Source organism: Phacochoerus africanus, chromosome 2 (assembly GCF_016906955.1).
Source record: "Phacochoerus africanus isolate WHEZ1 chromosome 2, ROS_Pafr_v1, whole genome shotgun sequence".
Classification (NCBI taxonomy): Eukaryota; Metazoa; Chordata; class Mammalia; order Artiodactyla; family Suidae; genus Phacochoerus; species Phacochoerus africanus.
The window spans coordinates 208,671,434-208,692,613 of record NC_062545.1 but is presented as its reverse complement, the minus strand read 5'-3'; the positions used below and the strand labels follow the sequence as shown (position 1 = coordinate 208,692,613).

Sequence of the window (21,180 nt, the reverse complement as noted above, 5' to 3'; positions counted from 1 at the left end):
CTGGGCCTTGCAGTCGGTCACTTTATGCTCATTCACCCACAGCTGGGGCTGTATTCTTCAGTTTGCATCAGAGGCACCAAAAACCTGGAACTGGAACCACAGGGCACAGGTGCAGAGGCTGAATGGCTACTTAGACCCAGGCTGAGCATCCCAGGCAACTTCTCAAAAATCCTGGGAAAGACCATGGCAGAAATGCCTCCACACCAGCCTGAGTTAGCATCTCAGTGAACCTCACAGATTTCTTGAGGGCCCAGAAAAGATGAAAGAACTATCAAGGTAGATCAGAAAAACTCTTGTTTCTTAAGGCAAATGTCTCCTAGGTATTTTCTGAGTGTTGACGCGACGTTGGTGCTGGAATATCAAAGTAGATGAGACAGGCCAGGCTCTTCATCTCTTCTGAGTCCTTCCTATCACCCGGCAACATTTCCATGGCAGGTATTTTCCAACACAGTCCTGAATTTATGTATTTTGACCCTCTTCAGCAAAGATGATTCATGAAATGTCAAACCAAATGCAACCTTATTTTATTTTGTTTGTTTTGCTTTCTAGGGCCACACCTGGGGCATATGGAAGTTCCTAGGCTAGGGGTCGTTTTGGAGCTACAGCCCCCAGCCTATACCACAGCCACAGCAATGCTGGATCCGAGCCATGTCTGTGACCTACACCACAGCTCATGGCAACGCTTGATCCTCGACCCACTGAGCAAGGCCAGGGATGGAACCTTCATCCTCATGGATACTAGCCGGGTTTGTAACTCACTGAGCCACAGTGGGAACTCCCTTATTTTAGTATTTTGTCAGATTTTTAAACACATTCAGAAATAAGAACCACAAATCCTTTGTCAGTCTCTGAAACAGGATCTCGGAAGTAGTCATTGCAGTTGTGATGTACACAGCAAGTGCTCAATAAGTGCTTAAACTGTGCCTAACCTCAGTCACCTGTGTCCCTCTGGAAGGTAAAGTCAGGCAGCTGCTTCCCAGGGTCCCCATCACCCTGGCTATGACGTTCTGGGAGCTCCTATCCAATGTAGACAGTGGGTGTCCAACAATTTCATGGCATGAGTTCCTACTCAATTGTTGCAGTGTTTGCAATCCCAGGGTGACGGGGGACTCTCAGTGGCCACGGGGTGGTGGTGGGGGCCCTCATGCAGTCCACCTGCTGCCCTGAATGCACCATACTCATCAGGCTAAGAGTCTTTTGGGGGGCCTTGCTTTGCCCCGAGCAGCAGAGGCTTGGACGGGAGGAATCAATCTTCCTGGAAGCTGCAGATGGTCAGACATCCTTCCAGACCCCCTGGAGGCAGGACTGATTACTGAAGAAAACTGTCTTTCTCTGGCAGAGAGACTGGTTTCCCACTCTGGGCAAATCTGTGGACATGAAAACCCTGGCCACACATGGACCTGGTCATGAAGAGTCAGCAATGCAGTGAAAAAAAAAAAAGCTTTAGAGGTACACAAGCCAATATTTGAGTCCTGGTTCTGCTACTTACTGGTAATGAGACCTAGTTCGTTACCTCCTATCCTCACTTTTCTCATCAATAGGTGGAGATGACTTGCATAAGAGTAAGTAGTACTAGGTACCATCACCAACAACCTTAAATTCACTGTCATACCATGAAAAGCATTTATTTCTCATTCATGCAGAGTCTAATGTGGACGGCTTTGATAGATGGCTCTCCTGGGCGGCTGCTCTGTGAGAATGGATTCAGACGTCAGAGTTCTTTCATCACCTCTCTCTCTTGTCTTCTCAGGATATAAGGTCCATGTTTCCAGCCCTGGAGGAAGAGAAAGAGCCAGGAAAGGGGGGTGGAATATGAGCATCTCTAAAAAGATAATCCAGAACAAAAGCTGTTAGTCCCTCTGCTCATAAGATGTGCACAAATACAAGAGACCAGTGAATTGTCTCCCCAAAGTTGGGAGCTTGAAATTGACCATGATGGGAGTATTTATGCCTCAGAAATAGGCAGATGCTACAAATCAGGACCGTTTCCCCCTAAACAGCTGGCTGGTAAACATTCCCAAGAATGTTGCTGGCAGCTCTGAGTTAGATGAGCACCCCCGGGGGCTGAGTGCTGTCCTCAAATACATTGTGTCAAGGGATGTTTGAGGAAGAGGCGATCCTGTTGGCGAGTCTGTGCCCTGGAGCCGGTCCTGGCTGCTCTAGGACACAGGGTGGCCTCTGCCAGGATTCACATCCAGTTCATAGCATCTAGAGGCTGCGGGCTCTTCACTAAGCCATGCCAGGTCTTAGTGCCGAAGTCCAGAGCTTTGCCCCTGGTGCCTGTGACATCTAACCCTCTCAACACGAGAAGCAACATCCAGGAAGGTTAGAGGTACTCTCCATCTGTGCTCTCTAACATGCTTCTCAGTATCACCAGCTTGACTGCTGCCCCAGCCGGTCACCAGGCTGCCAGAACCAAAAGCTTTTGAGGAATTGGGAAGCACAGCTTAAAGGCTCTCCTTTATAACATCCCCATATAGAAGTGCTGCCTTCTAAAAATGATTATGAATCCTACAGCACGTGCACCTACACATATGCCCTATTTCCTAATATTCACATTTTCCTACTTTGGCCATTTTCCTTTCTGAGACCTCTGGGAACCATTAACAGGGTTTTCCTGCTACCCAGGATTTGCAGGAGAATGCAGATGGGCCCAGAGCGGCCCGGGTGACATCTGGAAGGATGTGTTAGAATTTGCTACTGGAACCCCTGCTTCTCTTACCTGTGGGGGACACTCGTCATCATTCCCCAAAATAGCATTGGCAGGACAAAGGCTTCTGGGTCCCTGGGCTGGCCTTGGCCTGGGTTTGTTTGTGCTGGGGGAGTGGGCTGGGCAGCAGGGGGTGGGGTTAGTTTCCCTCATTGTTCCGGTGGAGGAAAGACATGGTTCAGTGCATTTCCGTTTGTTTTCACAAACTCAGTGGGACCACCTCCATCCCCACCACCACCCAATTTGTAGTCCGACCCTCCCCAGGCCCTGGAACACAGCCTCACACAGCCACAAGCAGTGGATGAATGGCGGAGCCTGCAATGATGTCAGCAGCCTGTGCTGGGGCCAAGGAAAATATGCGGGGGCCCTGAATGGCTTCAGCCCTGTGCTTGTTGTAACGCAGCTGCGAGTCGTAAGTTTTCCTTCTGAGCAGACAGGGTACAGTATATCTGAGTTAGATTCGGAACCTAGCATGCCTTTTCCAGAACCCTTGCCCCCTGCCCCCTACTTCTCACTCTCCTTGAAGAACCAAAATTCTCTAAGCAAGTGGAGCTTGAAGGGCAAGCAGTGGAATGTGAGGTGACTGGAACTAGAGGAAATTTGGAATTATTTTTTTGGGGGGGGAGCTTAAAGTCCACAAGTCATAGCAGTAGGGGTGGGGCTGGGGAGAATGCAATCAATGTGGTGCTGAAAGTAGAGACCACGGGGGTTTTTTTTTGTTTTGTTTTTTTTTGTTTTGTTTTTTTTTTGTTTTGTTTTGTTTTTTGGCTGTACCCATGGCACGCAGAAGCTCCCAGCCCAGTGGCTGCCCCAGCAGTGTCATGAGCCATAGCAGTGACAATGCTGGATCCTTAGCCCACTGCACCACTAGGGAACTCCTAGAGACAGCTCTTTTGATCGTTCAAGCTTGTATGCCTACTTGCTCCCAATTTATACAAGTTTTGCATTTTGGTTCATATTTGGAAGGGGCAGAGGCTTGAGTTGCCTGAAGTCATCATTCCAATCTTCTGCTACCCATGGAGACCCAGCCAGAGGGTCTCTGAGAACCCTGCTCATCCTTCAGGCTACTAATGGTGGAGCCATCTCCATGGTCAGTAATTCTGCTTTTGAATCTGAATCACACAGATGCAGCCCTGGGGAACTATCTTAAGTACCCCAGCAAGGCATTTTATGGATCAGATGACAAGTGGAAACCAGATTATTTTTCAGAGTCCAGCAAGGCCTTGGAGCCTGGGAGCAGTTTAGCATAACTCCCTGGCTGCCTCCTCCACCTCTACCTCCCAGCTGCCTCCTCCTCCCCTAAAGCCTCTCTAAATCACTCCAGCCAAGTGAAGTTTGAAGAACACAGGGTCTGTGCGGCCTGACAACGTGATGGGATGCAGGACCTCTTCTCCCCCACGCTGACTGGGGCTGGGCGGGGCGCAGCTGGCCATTGCCAGGAATGCTGCCTCCCCCTGCTTTTGCTCCAACCCTGCCATCACCGACACTTGGCTCTCATTTTACGATTGTGTTTATACAGCAAACAGACTCTGGAAAAAGAAGAACTCTCCTGTGGCTGCTGTCCATACCACCTTGTGGTTGCAGAAGCAAAGCAGGGCTGGACCTGATCTCTGGGTGCTCCAGAGGCCATCCCAGGGGACCAGGGTGCTTTGAAATGGTGGGGCCTGTGACTCATGTCCTGGCATCCCCTCTTCTGAAACACCTGCCACCATGAGAAGATGATGGGGCTGCAGGTCTCCTGGGGAAGGTACAAAGCTGGGTCACGAAGTCAGAGACCAGTCTGTGTTTCTACCTGTAATATCCATTTTCTTCCACCAAGAAGAAAAATAAAATAACCCAAGAACTACCAGCTCCTGAGAACCTAATAAGTGCGTAAGGAGGTTAACTGTTATCATCATCATTAAAGTACTGCTAGGTACTGTCTCAGTGATTTGCGTGTTCTCTTCTAATTCTTACACCAGCCAAGCAGGAAAGGCAGCATTATCTCCATTTTAGTGATTGGGCTCAGAGACGCTATGTAATTTGCCCAAGGTAACAGAGCCAGGAAGTGCTAGAGGCAGTCTGTCACCTATGCCTAAACTCTTCAGAGGAAAATCCACAGCCTCCTAATCCTTTTTCTCTGCCTAATTTCTTCTCTGTCTCAATGGGCTTCATGGGGACTGAAGACAAGCAGCACTAAATCCCCTGGGGGAGAAGTGCCTCCTTGTTTCTCCTTCCTGTCAGCCTGTGCCCTCACCTCCTGGACTCTTGAAAGAACCCTCACCAGGCTTCTGAGCTGCAGAGCTGTGAAGAGCAGTGGTCTGTTGGTCAAATGCCTTTTCCAATGCTACTCTTGGAATGGTTGAAAGTATCACTCAGTCAGGGGTGGGGTTGGCTTGGGCCTCAGAGTGTTGCCTCCCACTGAGCTAACTGCATCTCTGTGCCCTTCCCACCTACACCTCACTGGGTGGTGAGACCAGTGTAGGTGTAGAAGATTCTGGGAGACCTGGCAGGCCAAATTCTGATAGCTGTGGGGGCCGGGAAGCTGGCCAGGGAGGGAGAGGACAGAGGTCACACAATAGGACTCTGAGGAGTGGGTCTGAGATGAGAAGCAGCTTGGAAGTCTGGGGCCCACCACGCAATCCAGCTTGGCCCCCAGAAGCCACAGCCACTGCAGCCACTGGGGTTCCAGGTCTAGTGCAGAGAGAGAGGAGTCTGTGACTTCAAGATCTATGGGAATGAGGAGACACCCCTTACCCTTCAACACCAGTGTTCTTTCTTTCATGGTGTGGACCTCAGTTTGGCCAAAGCTGAGTGTGTGTGTGTGTGTGTGTGTGTGTGTGTGTGTGTGTTTCTTTGCAAAGGCAGTTGTGTGCCCAGAGCTCTTACCTTCTATGCCTGGAGTGTGGCCTAAAATTCTCCAAAGTAGAGCCTGTGATGTTGTTTGGTGGAGCTAGTCAGGGCACCTCATAAATCCATAGTGGAATGAAAGAACGACTTCATGGGTGAATCAGTGAATGACCCAATGAACAGTTGAGAAGGGAGATCTATGCTGGGATATTCTGCTTTTCCCTCTCCTTTCTCTTTGAATAAAAATTCCACAAGCTACCTAGAAGTCCTGTCTCTTACTTTCTGAAGAAACCAAGTTTGAATCAACCTATCAACAACCCTCAGATACAGTATGGAGGGTCATTACCAAGGTGATACCATCTCCATGGGCTATTCTGGGCAGTCGGTGGAGAGTAACGTGCTGAAATTAGGAGACCCACGTTTGAGCTCCAGTGTGGCTCCCAGGGAACTGCCTGGCCTTAAAGAGGACACTTCCCTTCACTGAACATTAGCTGCCTCTGTCAAAGGGGGGTGTGCTGGAGCCCATCAAAACATGGTTCTCTGTAAGTGGCCTTTGAAGGTACCACAGCCATCACACCCTTGGCCTTGGTGCAGGAACCACAATCCCTGAAAGCAATAGACTCTTTAGAGGGTTCACATAAATTATCAAGCATCCAAAGCCTGGACCTTTTTTCATAAGTGTACAAGTTGATATTTTTAGATAAAGGTATACAGATGTGAAACCATCATTAGAATCCAGATAAAATATTCGTCGCCACCAAAAGTTTTCTCTTGGCTCTTTGTACTTTAGTTTTTTAAAAAATTTAATTGGCGTACAGTTGACTTTACAATGTTGTGTTTGTTTCAGGTACACAGCAAAGCGATTCAGTTATACATATACATATATTCAATCCTTTTTGAATTCTTTTCTCGTGCAGGTCACTTCAGAAAATTGAGTAGATTTCCCTGTGCTATACAGTAGGTCCTTGTTACTCTTCCATTCCATATATAGTAGTGTGTATATGTCAGTCTCAACCTTCTATTTTATTCTTCCTTTGGCATAGTTTCCCCTTTGGTAACCATAAGTTTGGTTTTGAAATCTTTAAGTCTATTTCTGCTTTATGAATAACTTCTTTTGTATCATTTTTGTTAGAGTCCTCATATTAGTGGATATTTGTCTTTCTCTGTCTAACTTCACTTAGTATGATGATCTGTAGGTCCATCCACATTGGTGTAAATGACATTATTTCATTCTTTTTATGGCTGATTTATATTCCATTGTATACATGTACCACATCTTTATCCATTCATCCGTTGATGGACATTTAGGTTGCTTCCATGTCTTGGCTATTACAAATGGTGCTGCAATGAACACGGGCATACATGTGTCTTTTCAAATTATGGTTTTTGCCAGATATATGCCCAGGATTGGGATTGCAGGATCATATAGTAGTTCTACATTTAGTTTTTCAGGGAACCTCCATACTGTTCTCCATAGTGGCTGCACCAACTTATATTCTAACCAACAGTATAGGAGGGCTCCCTTTTCTCCACACCCTCTCTGGCATTTATTGTTTGTAGATATTTTGTTGATGGCCATTCTGACTGGTATAAGGTGGTACCTCAGTGTAGTTTTGATTTGCATTTCTCTAATAATTAGTGATGTTGAGCATCTTTTCATGTGCTCTTTGGCACTCTGTCTTCTTGGGAGAAATGTCTATTTAGATCTTCTGACCTTTTTTGATTGGATTGTTTGGTTGTGGTTTTTTTTTTTTATTTTTAGAAAGCTGTATGAGATATTTGTGTATTTTGGAGATTAATCCCTTATTAGTCATAAAATTTGGACCTTTTCTTCCAGCTCATAGAAACGAAGCAGTGAGGGAGCCCAGTAGAGTTACTTCCAGTCCAACAGACAGGTCTGTCCTTGGAGCTGTAACCAGAGAGCGAGGGGAGAGGGATGGAGATTCAAGATGAAGGATGCCCAGGCTAGAGGGGAGTTACAGGGCAGGGCTTCTCTCCAAAAGGCTAGGAAAGCCCAAAGAGGCGGAGCCAGCGAGGAAGGGCAGGCAGGGAGAAAATGTGGCTTTTCTGGGCTCAAGGATGGAGAACAACGTGCTTTTAGTGCCTCAGGGTCCTCCTCTCTCCTGCTCTCCTCTTGTAAATGCCACCCCAGGGAGGAAGGGAGGAGAAAGGTGAGCTCGGGATCTCTGTCCTTTGTCAGTGGCTCCATACTGAGCTGATGATTCAGATGATTTAGTGATGATAACAGAGTCAAAGAGACTCTGGAGGAAAAAAACAGCTTACCAAAAAGCCTCGCCAGGAGTTTGGGTCAGAGGAGGGAACAGCATCTAAAAGTAGAAAGGCCACAAGAAAACATCTGCAGGCCAGGCTTTGGGGATGGGGAGAGGCTGGTGTCCACTAGTGCAGCTGCCAAGGAGCCTGAATCACAAATCATCTTCCTAGTGAGGGCTGAGGAGCTGTGAGGAGGGCGGGGGAGGAAGGACTAGATGGGCTATGGGCTCAGGAGCCCAGCCTTTTGCCCCCCAAAACAACAGATGTCCAGTCTATGCCCCTCCCAGAGTGGGTGCCACCTAATTGTATGCTTCAGGGCTAATGAGCAGATCTTCTGTTCTACTTAATCCCCAGCCCCTTAATAACCTTCCTGTAGGCACCTGGAATTCTGTCCAGGTATGGAAAGCTTTATCACTTAGGGAATTAATGATAATAAAAGAAAAGTCTTATTGAACACATACTGTGCTAGGAACTGTGCTTAGTACTTTGTATGTAGTGTATTAGTCAGGGTTCTCCAGAGAAATAAAACTAATAGGAGATCCATCCATGCACCCCCTCATTCATCTATCCATCTATCCCTCTATCTATAGATGAAGAGAGAGGCGGGAATTTATTTTAAGGAACATGATCACATGATTGCAAGGTCTACAAGTCAGAAACCTGCAGGTTGGCAGACTGGAGACCCAAGAAAGTGTTGATGTTGCAGTCTTGAGCCCAAAAACAGTCTGGAGGCATGATTCTTTCCTCTTCTGAGAACCTCAGTCTTTTCTCATAAGGCCCTCAACTGTTGGGGTGATGCCTACCCATATTCTGGAAGGTAATATGCTTGACTCACAATCTGTTGATTTAAATGTTATCCACGTCTTAAAAAATACCTTCAGAAAAACATCTAGATTGGTGCTTGACCAAGCTACTGGACATTATAGCCTACGCAAGTGGACACATGAAAAGAACCATCATCCACACTTTACTTCTATCATCCTCACAACAACTCTGAGAGCAAGCACTAGTGTAATCCCCATTTATAGGCCTAAATGAGATTAAGGGAAGTAAACAAGTTGCCAAAAATAACACTGCTAGTAGGCAACAGAGCCAAGACTCATATTTGGGATTGTTTGATTTTGGAGACAACCCTTAGTCATTGCATTTCACTGCCTCCCAGCTTTGACTCCCAGAGACCCTGTTTAAAGCCACATATGCTCAGGTGGAATCATGTTAAATAATGATCACTGACTCTCTTGCTCATTCTATCTTTCAAATATTGGGGAGTTTCTATGATGAGCCTGACATACTAGTAAGTCAGACTGGTGGATCCTCTTTTTACCCCCAGGGTCAGCAGTTTGCAGCCTTTCCCATCAGGAGCACCAACTCCTGACTGGCACGAATGGGGTTGCCCAGCACTGGAGCAATGCCTGCACACTTGTGGACTCTTCTCTTTTAGATTATACTCTAAGAACACTTCCATTCTCAGATTGCTTCCTTTCTGAGACCCTTCCCAGAAGTTCACTTACTCATGGATTCCCAAGGGGCTTCCAGTTGTATTGGGGGCTTCTTCTTTCCCAAACCAATCACGGAGGTTATCTGGGTGGCTGGATTCCCAGGGATTGGAAGCTAGGGTGCCCCTCAATGTCCAGAGGCCCAGGCCATCCACCTCCTGCTTCTCTCTTGGTGGTGAAGGCCCCATTATTCTCTGGCCTGTGCTTGGAAACCTGTGCATCTGGGCATCCTGCTTCTAACTGCTTATCAAAGGTAAGAAGAGAAAAAGAAGAGAAATTTAAATTTCCATGAAGAGCCTCCCTCAAGAAATGATGAGTTTAAAATAGAAAGTAAAACTCTTTTTTTCCAGATTCAGGCTCCCTAGAGAAGGATGAAGAACCCAAGAAAATGAGACAAGAGAGAAACCATTCCTTCTGCGTGCAGCCTGCCAGCCACCCCCTCACATGGCTCCTTCTCCCGTTGGTTTCTGGGCCTCTTCCCCCTTAGCCTCCATGTTCTGTGTTGAGCTAGAGCAAAAGGGTCATCAAAACCATCACCCCAATTCCTATCAGGTGATGTCCCTGAGTCCATGAGACAAATGGTTCTGGCCATGACAAATCATGATCCTGACAAGGTGCTCACCAAAAGCCAAGTACACAGCAATGACTAAGACTCCCATATTCTCTCTGCTGTGGAGGGATTTGCCTAATAAATTGCCTTTCCATTGTGTGAGCTGAGGGGTTGGGGGGGAGGAGAGAGAAGCCAGCCTGCTAAGACAGGAAGCCCCACATGCTGACGATGTGGTGTTTACTGCTTGTTGGATCTCTCCTGCTCAGCGCCAGCCACCGGCCCTGACTCAGCATTTACTCCCTGGTAAAGCCACAGACTGGTTGATGGAAGAGGAGAAAGGCAGACAGATGTTGCTTCTCGGGTTTCAGAGTTTTAGGAGCCACTGGCTCCCCAAGCTTCTAAAACGACAGGTGTTTCTCAACTTGAGCCAAGATGGTCAGGTTACAACAGGAGGCAGAACCTCATTATGGTCAGAGACGTGAAATCAGAGGTGGTGGGGTGTCAGTTTCTCGAAATTGTTACTTAGGTCTGAAAAAGTCGATTGATTGATCTCATCTTTTGCATAGAAACCTGGGTTTTGTTTCCTTTTCTTTATCAAATAGATAGCGTTTTATCCCAATAATGATGTCTCCATGAGGATCCCTCTAATCAGAAAATCTACTCTTCTGAGAGCACTAGCTAAGGGCAAGACAAACATAGAACCAGCAGAAAGTTCCCCTGGTGGCCAGCTATCTCTTATTGCCATGAGCTGGTTGTAACATGACAGAGTATTTTACTCTGTGAAGACCTGCTCCAGAATATTGTCACATGTACTCTATCCACTGGTGTCGGAGTAAAACGCGAAAGAAGAAGAGTGTATCTTTCAAAACAACTATTTGCTAAAGAAAATAGTATGAGCAGAAGGGTTGGCACACGAATCAGGACAAGCAACATTTCTAGCCCCACAACACATAGGTTATCCTGGAGGATAGCAGGACTCATATTTCCATTGGTATTTGGAAAAGAAAGCTATTCTTTATCTAGTAGATATCAATTACATATTTTAGGTGTCTCCCTCCCTTCCCCTCCCTCCCTTCCTCCCTCCCTCCCTTCCTTCCTTCCTTCCTTCCTTCCTTCCTTCCTTCTTTCCTTCTTTCTGCCTTCATTTCTTTGATGAAAATAGAACAATATCTACAATGAAATAAGTAAGAGTAAATGAAACCACTTAGAGTAGGTCTGCAATTTATGCTTAAACCTCCATGTTATAGGACTGGGTCCCTGGTCTTGGAATATGTTGATTTGGATTATTTTTTAGTGTAATTCTAAGAAACAGAATTTTGAAGCTAAGTACATCACTTATAAATCATCTTGTCCAATTCCCTTTTTGTCTACAAATGAGGAAGTCAAGGCCAGAGAAGTTAAGATTCTTGAAAATCATCATACAGATAAGTCCTAAAGTCCGAGCTTGGAAAAGTGCCAGTTGCAACTTCAGGCTGAGGAGAAGGCCTTCTTTTCCCTCATGGAGCATGAAAACCTTTCAGAAGCCACTACCAGTTCCATGGACTCACCTCTTTTCTTGACTGCTACCTTTTCTCTTCACTGTTCTGTCTCTCTGACTCCACTCTCATGCTCTGAAAACAAAGGATCTGAAGGCTTTTTGGTCTTTTGTGAAAGCCTCCAAGGGCATGCCTATGTTAGGTAAACTATCTTGTGAGGTTCATAGTGGCACTTGAACTTGGAGAGTCTCTGACATGTTTCATCCTTCCTTTGAAAATGTGTTGTTGCTAACTCAAACTGGTAAGGATCCAAACATCAGAGAAGGCTCATCTTGGTTAATGTTCAAGACTGGAGATGATGTAAATGTGGGTGTTATCCTGTGTTATTGTTTTTCAGAGCTGAGAATTATTAGGTAGAGCATTGAGGTGGACAGGCTAAAAGGGTAACACAGAGTCTAACTACTCTTATCCTTCCCTCTTTTCCTGGGAACCCAGAAATTCACCCTCATGTTCTCAAATCTATATGGAATGATATTAGGTGTCCTGGTTGTTTGATTTTATTGCAGTGTTCTTGTAGGGAGATTTTGAGAGAAAAGTGTGGTCACACAAAGGCAGGAATTCATTTGAAAATCAAATATGCAGGTTTCTAGTGATCATCCTGCCTTGAGGTGGAAGCTCAACTGTAATCTTCATCATGAAGAATGGAACTCACTGTAACCAGATATAGGCAGCCCTGGTGATCCGCATTCAATTTTTTGCACTGCAATAGTAGAAAATTTCAAAGCTTCACAGCATGTTCATCATTCTCTTGCCCAGAATCTTCCAGCAGCTTCCGTTCACTCTCAGAACAAAATTCAAAGTTCCCAACATAACAGAAAAGCCCTACATGATCTGGCCCTTGCTACCTCCATGGCCTCACCTCCTACCATTCTCTGCCCTTCATCCTGTTCTAACCACATTGGCACATTTGTTTCTATAATACACAAAACAGGACCTGCCTCAGGGCCTTTGAACTTGTTTTATCTTCCTCAAATGTTTTCTGGGCCAGTGGCCATATATCTAACTCTTTATTCATTCATATTTCTCTTCAGGGAGGCTCCCTTGACCACCGATCCATCATTTTCCATGACCTCATCTCTTCTTTATAAAACAAATATTTTTGTTATTTATTTCCAGAATCCTTCATTCAAATATAGATATCATGAGGCTATTAACTTTCTCTGTATTCCTAGACTTGTGCCTAGCACACGGTAGGTATTCAATAAATATTTACAGAAGAAGTGAATGATTGCCTCATATTTAGTGTTTTCATATCTATATATCTCGCTCTATATTTTTGTTTCAAGCACACACGCATACATCACACAACACACATCAAACACCTAGACATGAGGTCATTTCAAATTCATTAAGCATCAAGCACCCTCTTAAGGGCAAAGTCCTCTCCTAGGTGCCGGGAGAAGAAGAAAGTCTAGAAAAAGAAATAAAAATGGTCTTCTCTCTCCAATGAAACCCCTTCCATTGAAACAATGAAATCTGTTTTATTTATTGCAATTATCACACAAAATCTGCATGAAGACGTTCTTGGTTTACATCCAAATATGTTCTGAAATTTCACTTGGTCCTTAAGCAGATCACTTCTTTATGTTCTGCCTTCTTATGTCATCCTGTCTTTGGGATTATAATTACTCTTTTACTATACTGAGTTGCAATTTTGGAATTCTTTATTAGGAAAAATCCCAGTGCTGAGGTCACACAATTAATTCTCCAAAATAAGATTAAGAAACTCTGCATACTGGAAGGAAGACCCTGTCTGGTGATTAGTTGCCTGGAAGAGCTTGTTACAAAGGCAAGTAGGAGCTGTCATCCTGTTGATGGTTTCCAGGGACTAAGGCTCCAGGACCTGCAGTAACTTCATTTGTCATCATTGCCAAACCAGAGAGTCATGTGAACTGCCAAAGCCTGCAGCAGAGGAAGGTCACTTGCCAACGGTCCTTAGGAATCGGAACACAAGGTAGACAAGGCCACTGCTGGGAATGAATTATTTCTAGCAGTTATATTATCACTGTCATGAAAAATAGAGGCAGTGAGTTTGGACCTACTTGTAATAATTTCCCAACTCCAGGCGAAAACTGTTAGTGATGAAGATCTCTCTAGAGATTGTGATGTTAGCTACTTTCCTTGTCAATGTGAAAATAGCCTCTGAGAAAGCTTTGGTTGGTAGCAGCACTGGATAGGAGGAAGGAAAGAAGATCATCCTGTGTGAAAGAAGGACATTTACCTATTGAAGAGTCAACAATATCCCAAGGGTATAAAAGTACAGGTGTTAATGAGTCAGGCAATGGTGTCAGTGAATGGTGGAGAGAATCATGACCCCAGTGGCAGGCGGGGCTGTACACTTATTCTGGTCGCTCTATTTGTTGATTCCGGGAAATGTCCCAGCTGATAGTTGAGAACAAAAGGTAAGGACTCAGGTGCCCAGGAAAGGGATTAGCAAGAGTCCAAAGCACCCAAAGACCTTGCACAGCCAGGACAAGCTAAATTACATTGTAGAAACAAATAATCCCCAAGCTCAGTGACTCAAAACAAGGGAGGTTTGTTTCTTGTTCATACTATATGTATATTGCACATCAACAAGAGGCTTAAATGATCATGGTCATTCAGGGGCCCAGGATGGTAAAGCAGTCCCTGTAAAGCAGTCCCCATCTTAAATGTTGCCAGTCACCATGCCTAGGAGAAAAAAATGGCTCTGTTGTCAGGGGCAGGGGGTGGCATCATGTGCTGATAATGAAAGGCCGTATAAGAGAAATGAGCCATGTACTTTCTGCTTATAACTCATTGGCCAGAACTAGTTTCAAACACAGCACCTGCATAAGGGAACATGCAGTCCTGCTGACCGGGGAGGTTGTTGAGGGCTGAGAACTAGAAGTGGTTGGACAATAACATTAATGATTTGTGCAGCCTCTTCCTGGCCCTGGGGGATGCTCAGGAAATAATGAGTAGAGGGTTGTCTCCATCAGGACCTGAGATCCTAGGGAGTTTGAGAGAATGATGGTGACAATATGAAGAATGGGAAATGGGGGGGGGCAAAAGCCCAATATTTAAGACTGAGCCCTGTCAAGTGGAGGTGGGAAGCTGGAGGTGACAGAGAGATGTGTCACAATTCCATGGCCATGCCTACCCCAGGGCTGTCCCTGGGGATATGATCTGGATGGTAGCTAACTCAATTCCAGATCCATCTCTCCCAGTGGGAGACTGAGGCACAAGCATATACTTTCCTGCAATCCTGCTTGGTTGCAGGTCCTCTGGGACTTGCGGGAGGAGCCTATCAGAAGATGTACCTGGGAGGAAATAGGGATGGAAAGAGCTGAGGATGGAAGGCAGAGGCTGACATCTGGCCCTTATCTCCCTCTGACCTAAAGCAATGCATTTATATTATTTTCAAGGACTGTCGTCGTAAGTCCTAACTCTACAGGAATAGATATAAGAAAGAATGTTCTAAAGCTTTTGAAATTCCCAGATGAGTTCTAAGGGAGAGAGAAGACATTCGTTTGCTTAAGACTCTACAGCCATGTTTCGCAATATGTAGTCCCGGATCACCTGCATCTGAATCACGAGGGAGCCTGTCAAACATGCGGTTCCCTGGGCTTCTCCCCACTCACTGAATTGCAACTTCTGGGGAAATTTTCCCAGAGATTTGTGTTTTCAACAAGTTCCCTTGATGCAAGTTGGAGAACCATTGCCTTAAAAAAGGAATCAAATTGTCATTGGAGTGGTAAATGTTGGGGTCCTCCCTGGAAACAGAAAAGGAAACCCTACTAGTCTGATGGTCTTATACTGTAGGGCAGCAGTTTAAAGATTCCAGTGGATTTCACTAATTAGTTCTGTGTTCTGGTTCATAACTGTATTCTGGCTTCAGCCTCTAAAACTATTTCAACTTTCCCTAGCGTTTGCCGGAGTCTGAGCTCCCAGTTACTGCGATGGGAAAGACAGGTGGCTGGGCCTGTGGGGCAGGGGGTCTGCTCTCCACAGGAGACAATTACATGCTCTGAAAAGGACAACCATGGCTTGTCCTAGGCAACAGAGGGGAACTCTTGTCAGCATTTTGAAAAGCTGGCGCCATGCTTGAAAGGGGTTGACGGGAGCCACTGATGGGTCTGGCTGCAAAACAATTGCTTATGAGGAGGATCAGTGTCAACTTTGAAGTGAGCCATGCTCGAATTAGCACCATCCTGGTAACAAGCAGAAGGACCGGGGCTGAAATGACATATTTAGTCAGGAAAGAGGCCTGTGTTTAAGGGAAGGGCTCTTTCAAAGGAAACAATGCAGGAGACTTGGATGAGAAGCTCCTGGCTCCTTGTTGGTCAGCCTTTAAAAAGCCTCAGGAAAGTTTAGACTTAGTTGAGTGGCTCATTCCCTGAACCGAGTTATGCATGTAGCTCATGTATTTCCATGTCAGATGGAGCCTGCCCTTTTGGGATTGTGGTATGGTTTCCATCATTCAGGCGCTGCATGTCCTTAGAAGTCACAGAGCTTCTGTTTGCTCCGGGGTTTCCAAAGGTGGGATTCCATGCCTTCCCTGCTGACTTGGGGCGGGGCTGAGGTGGGGGTGTGTGTTCTCTATAGATCTCCATGGATAAAATGAACTTTGGCTGCTGCACCTGAGAAACTTGGGTCCATTGTCCCCCCTCCTCCTCAGAGGCTGTTCCCTTCAAATGGGCTTGCAGAGAGCAGTGGTGTTGGTTTTGGTGGTGATGGGGAGGGGAGGGTAAGGGGTGGTGTCACCTTCTTCCCTGCTTATGCTTTCCTTCCTCCCCTGGCTTTTTGCTCAGCCGTGAACCCCCACTCACTAACTCCTCTAGACTCCTGCACACTTTCCTGGGAGGCCATACCCCTCTCTTCACAGCTTCCTGTGCAAAGCTTGTCATGGCCAAACTAGGTTCTTGGACCAGGTGTTCTCCTCCCCAGCTCTGGGTGGGAGGTAGGAAATGGGGCAGGAAGTTAGATATGCTTCCAACTACACCTTCATAAGCCTTCACTTTCTCAACTTCTCCATTCATAAAATACGGGAATAATACCTCCCTCTAAGGATAAAATACAATGTCTAAAGAGCCAAGTTCAATGCCTAGCATGCAATACATACTTCTTACATTTAATTGGACTATTTTGATTAATCTCACAGATGATATTATTATGATAATGACTTCCTACTTGGAAGCAGCACTGATTCAGGCTTCTACATCAGTCACATTACAGATGTCACAAAGGTGGGATTTTTATTCTGTCTGTGGCATATAAAACAAACAGCTCTACTTGTCTTAATTTGGGGGTAAAGTGTTTTTGCCTCTTCTTTCTTAAAAGCATTCTTTAACAGAGTCCAAAGTGCACAGTTGGAATACATGATTCAGTTTGTAGTTGAAATCAGGAGTCCATTATTTGCTTTCTGGCCTTGTAAAGACGAGTGACTTAACACTTTTCACCTGGTTTCTCCATCTGTAAGGTGGGGACAGTGTTCCTTTACCTGATGGTCATTCATCAGTTATGTTCTAAAGATGAATAAAAGAAGATCCTTCAAACACTTTCGATTCCTACCACTACCCCCAAAAAAGTTGCCATAGCAACTCAAAGCATTAGCGGAGGTTTCAGTTCATTGTTGGAAAATCTTTCAAAAACTAGTTTCCGAGTTGGCAAAAAAGAGACATCAAGTTAAAAATCACTCATTTAGGTAACACTTGGCAACTTACATATGGATCAAGAATCACTTCCCTGGAAGGTTATGGAGTGTTGAGTGTTTGGGTTAAGAGTAACTTGCAGCAGAGAAAAGCTTAGCACAGCTCCTCACAACTCAGCCATCTGGCAGGCCTGCTCCCCACCACCCTTCTGCCGCTCACCTGGTGGAACGCCTGCCCAGGGACAGTGGGGGGTGGGTTTGCAGGTCCGAGGCCAGGCTGATGCAGCAACAGCAAGCACAGCAATCCAGCCATGAGACAGGAGAACCCATTAATTGGCTAATTTTGCTTGTAATGTCTAGTCACTGCTTGGCAGGCCCTGCTGTCTCTTGGGTGGTGTTTACTTGGGCGCATTTGGAGAACTGGACTGGCTTGGAATAGGTTATTGAATGGCTTGATGGCGCCTAAGAACTCCTGTCTTTCCCTTTGGCCTTTGCCCTAGTCTAGATCACAACTTTTGGCCCTAGGCCATCACGCAAAGCTGGTTCGGAGGTGAGTCTCAGTAAGTCTCACAAAATTTCTGCTCTTTCCTAACCTAAGACTCTCATTTCGGGTGAAAGAGGGTGGCTGGGAACCCTAAACTGCTTCAGGAATCCTCTCAAAACTGGACCCTTTAATCCTATATGTCACTCTCCCAGGGAAGTCTCGGATTTCTAAATCATCCTGGGTCTCCAGCAGCAAAGGAAATAAAGTCCCCAGGTGTTTACTATAATTAGGACTTCAGGATTTTCTCCTGAGTGGTGTGTGTGTGTGTTTCTAAGGCTTTTTTGGTTCTTCATGAAAATTTTCTAGAAACTGCTCAACAAGGATGAGCCAATCACTCCAGCCTTTATCTTTATTTGATGTTTTACTTCAATGACAGTTACCCCTAGATGTTTTTCTATTTCTTTAGGGTTTTGTTTTTTGGACTTCTTTCAGGCCTCAGGAATCTGTCCTGTTCTGTTCTTTCTTTCTGTCTGTCTTTTTAGGTCTGAGCCTGTGGCATATGGAAGGTCCCAGGCTAGGGACTGAATTGGAGCTATGGCTGCCGACCTACACCACAGTCACAGCAACGCAGCATCCAAGCCACGTCTGCGACCTACACTGCAGCTCATGGCAACACCAGATTCTTAACCCAGTGAGTGAAGCCAGGGGTCGAACCCACATCCTCAGGGATACTAGTCAGGTTCTTTACCACTGAGCCATGATGGAAACTCCTAGGAAACTCCCAGGAACTCCCAGTTCTTTTCAACACAACTTCATCCCCAAAACCCACCCTTAAATCCTGCCTCCTTTAGATCTAGAGAGGGAGTGGGTCTCCTACCATCCACTTCAAAGTCTTTCAGAGCTCGGTAGCTCTATGCACTTTCTCCCTTCCTTTCCTCCTAAGAAAAGGGCCTCACAACTTTCTCTTTCTAGTCCTGCGCTGGAAATGCTTTTTAATTCCTCACAGCATGTCCAACTTCCACTTGTATTTGTCAAAGATTTTCTGAAGCCCCATTGCCTTCCCAGTGGCCGTTCTGTTCATGGGAGGGATGTCGGTGATTCATCTCAACACCCAACACACATACATCTTTTGCCCTTCCAGCTCCCTCAGCTTTTGCATAGTGAATATTCCTGAATTTTCCTATTTGCCCAATGCCTGGCCCTCATGTGTGTGACTTCCCAGCAACCCGGGTTTTTCATGTGCCGAGTCCTCACCATCAGAGGTTGTCATTACCTAACCTCCTCCACTGGCTCCTGTGGCTCCAGGCATTCGAGTGATTTAATTTTCTTGCACAAGGAGGAGGTGTTCTGGTTTCCAAATGGCAAAATGAGGTGCAGATAGAATCCTCCAGACAAATAAGTGACTTGATGAGAAGTGGATTAATCTTCCAGCGCATGTCATTTGGCCCAAGAACTGTGCATTTGACATCCCACTCCACACGTGCAGAGCCAAGAGGAGCCATTTTTCCTGTCTGTCCTGCTCCATTTCCCTGATCTGTTGGTGGACATTTTATAAACGCTATTTGATAAAGATGAAAACCTCACATGACAAAAAGAAACAACATTTGAGCCTTTGTCTGATTTTTAAACTTCAAATAAGCTCCTAGAATATGACTTGTTTTTCTGAGGGAAATAATTTAGTTAACAGTCAGTTACGGTTCTTCTCAAGAATAAGATAGCCATTGAAACCCAATGCTTTTTGAAGTTATCCTTTTTAGTGAAGTTGTAACTCTGAGGCTGGGATGTGTGTGTGTGTGTGTGTGTGTGTGTGTGTTGTGATGTTTGTGTCCTGTTGGGGGGTAAGTGTGTATGTGTGATGTGTTTGTGCTGTGGGTGTGCCTGCTTTGTGGGGTCCCAGTGAGAAGAGTGCAGCTCCAAGCGTCTTGGAGGGAATGTTCATAACTAAATTTGAAGTTAAGAACTCTGCCCGGAGCTCAAGTTTCACTGAAAACCCAAAGCGTGGGCCAAATTCAGCAAAAGGCTGATTTGCGGTTGTGACCCTTGAGGACTGGGCAAATTTGATAGTTCATCAGGATTGGTTTCTGGGGGGACCCTGGGTCAGTTTGTGGGAGAGTCTGTGTCCAATTAGGACTGGATGGGTGAGGAAGGTTTGCTTGTGATCTGAAGAACAATTTAGGGTTCCTCTGAAGCGAAGCCACCCAGGCATGCACAGACAGACAGGCATCTAAGGTTTTATGTCACTTTGCTGTACAACAGAAATTAAAGAAACATTGTAAATCAATTATACTTTAATAAAATAAAGTTGGTCCTTTTTTTCCTATTGGGTTTGTTGTTGTTTTTTTTTTTTAAATTGAAGTATAATTGATTTACAATGTTGTGTTGGTTTCAGGTGTACAGCAAACTGATTTGTTATACAGATACATATATATACATGTACATATACATACATATATATATATGTTCTTTTTTCAGATTCTTTTCCATTATAGATTACAGGATATTGGGGTTGACTGTCTTGTTTTATTTTGTTTTTAAAGCAGCCTGAGATATAACTGACATGCACTGAAGTATACATATTTAAAGTGCACAATTTGATATATTTGGGTATATGTATCATGAAACCATCATCACAATGAACCCATTCCAGCCCCAGCCAACCACTGATCCACCTTCTGTCATTATCAATTTGTTTGTCTTTCTAGATTTTTCTATAAATGGAATCACGTAGTTAAAAAAAAAAAGATTTGTACATGAGGGGTTACCTTTCACTTGGATACTTTCAGGCTTAAATAACTGGATTTAAAAATAAAAGAGGACATTTGCTGTGGTAAGAAATTTAGAAACAAAGGAGAGAATGTGCCACACCCTCCATGGGCTCTGTCAGCCCCCGTTTTACTCCTCTGACTAGACCCCTCTGGGAAGAAGGGTGATAATCACTAGCGCTCACTTTGGAATTCCAACTTTAAAGAAACATTATTGACACATAAATCATTTGCAAATACTGGATCTGGAAAAGCCTGATGTGGCTTCCCAATTATTGAGGACAGACCCACACTCATGCCTGCTTTGCTCCCGAGGTTCTTTTTACAGAAAACAATTATATCTGCCTATGTGTCTCATTACCAGTCAAATCACTGCTTTGTGTTAGAGCAAGACAAATTTATTCCTTGCATAGGGGGAAAAAGCAGAAGTGAGTTATTTTGAAAATTTGATTGTGAGATATGCCTGGAGAGAGAGATTATGAAAGAAAGGAGTTGAATGTCCATCCTTGTCCTATACAACTCCAGCTTGGTGAACTAGGCTTTCTCATGTTTGCTGAGAAATCGTGGTCAAAGAGAATTAGGCAATTGCTACTTTTTTGAAATGCCGTGAAAAGGGGCACAAAAACAAAACCCAAAATGAAAAGCCAGTAGGAGAAGCAAATGTAAAATCATTTCCAGGAAGCAACTGGATGAGGACTACAAAGAGCAGCATCTTTCTCCCTCATGCACACCAGTGTTTCTCTCTATGTTTTGACTCTGACCTCAGTTCCTCCATCTAGTGTGGTACATGGCGAGAAGACTGAATCTACACCATGGTAGGCATCTTAAAGGGAGTTTCTGGTCCGTGGTAGATGTGTAGAAGAGCTTTTTGCTATACTAGAGGGAAGATAATGAAAAGAAAGGATATGTGTCTGTGTGTCTGCTGGGGCAGA

At 45.1% G+C, this 21,180-nt stretch overlaps 1 long non-coding RNA gene across 1 annotated transcript; it reads left to right on the top strand.

Moving 5' to 3' along the window:
• Positions 1-772: 772 nt before the first annotated feature.
• LOC125121268 (uncharacterized) lies at positions 773-4,633 on the top strand. Its single transcript, XR_007133418.1, has 2 exons — positions 773-3,122; positions 3,677-4,633. It is a non-coding gene; the product is annotated as an uncharacterized LOC125121268 (long non-coding RNA).
• Positions 4,634-21,180: the final 16,547 nt, after the last annotated feature.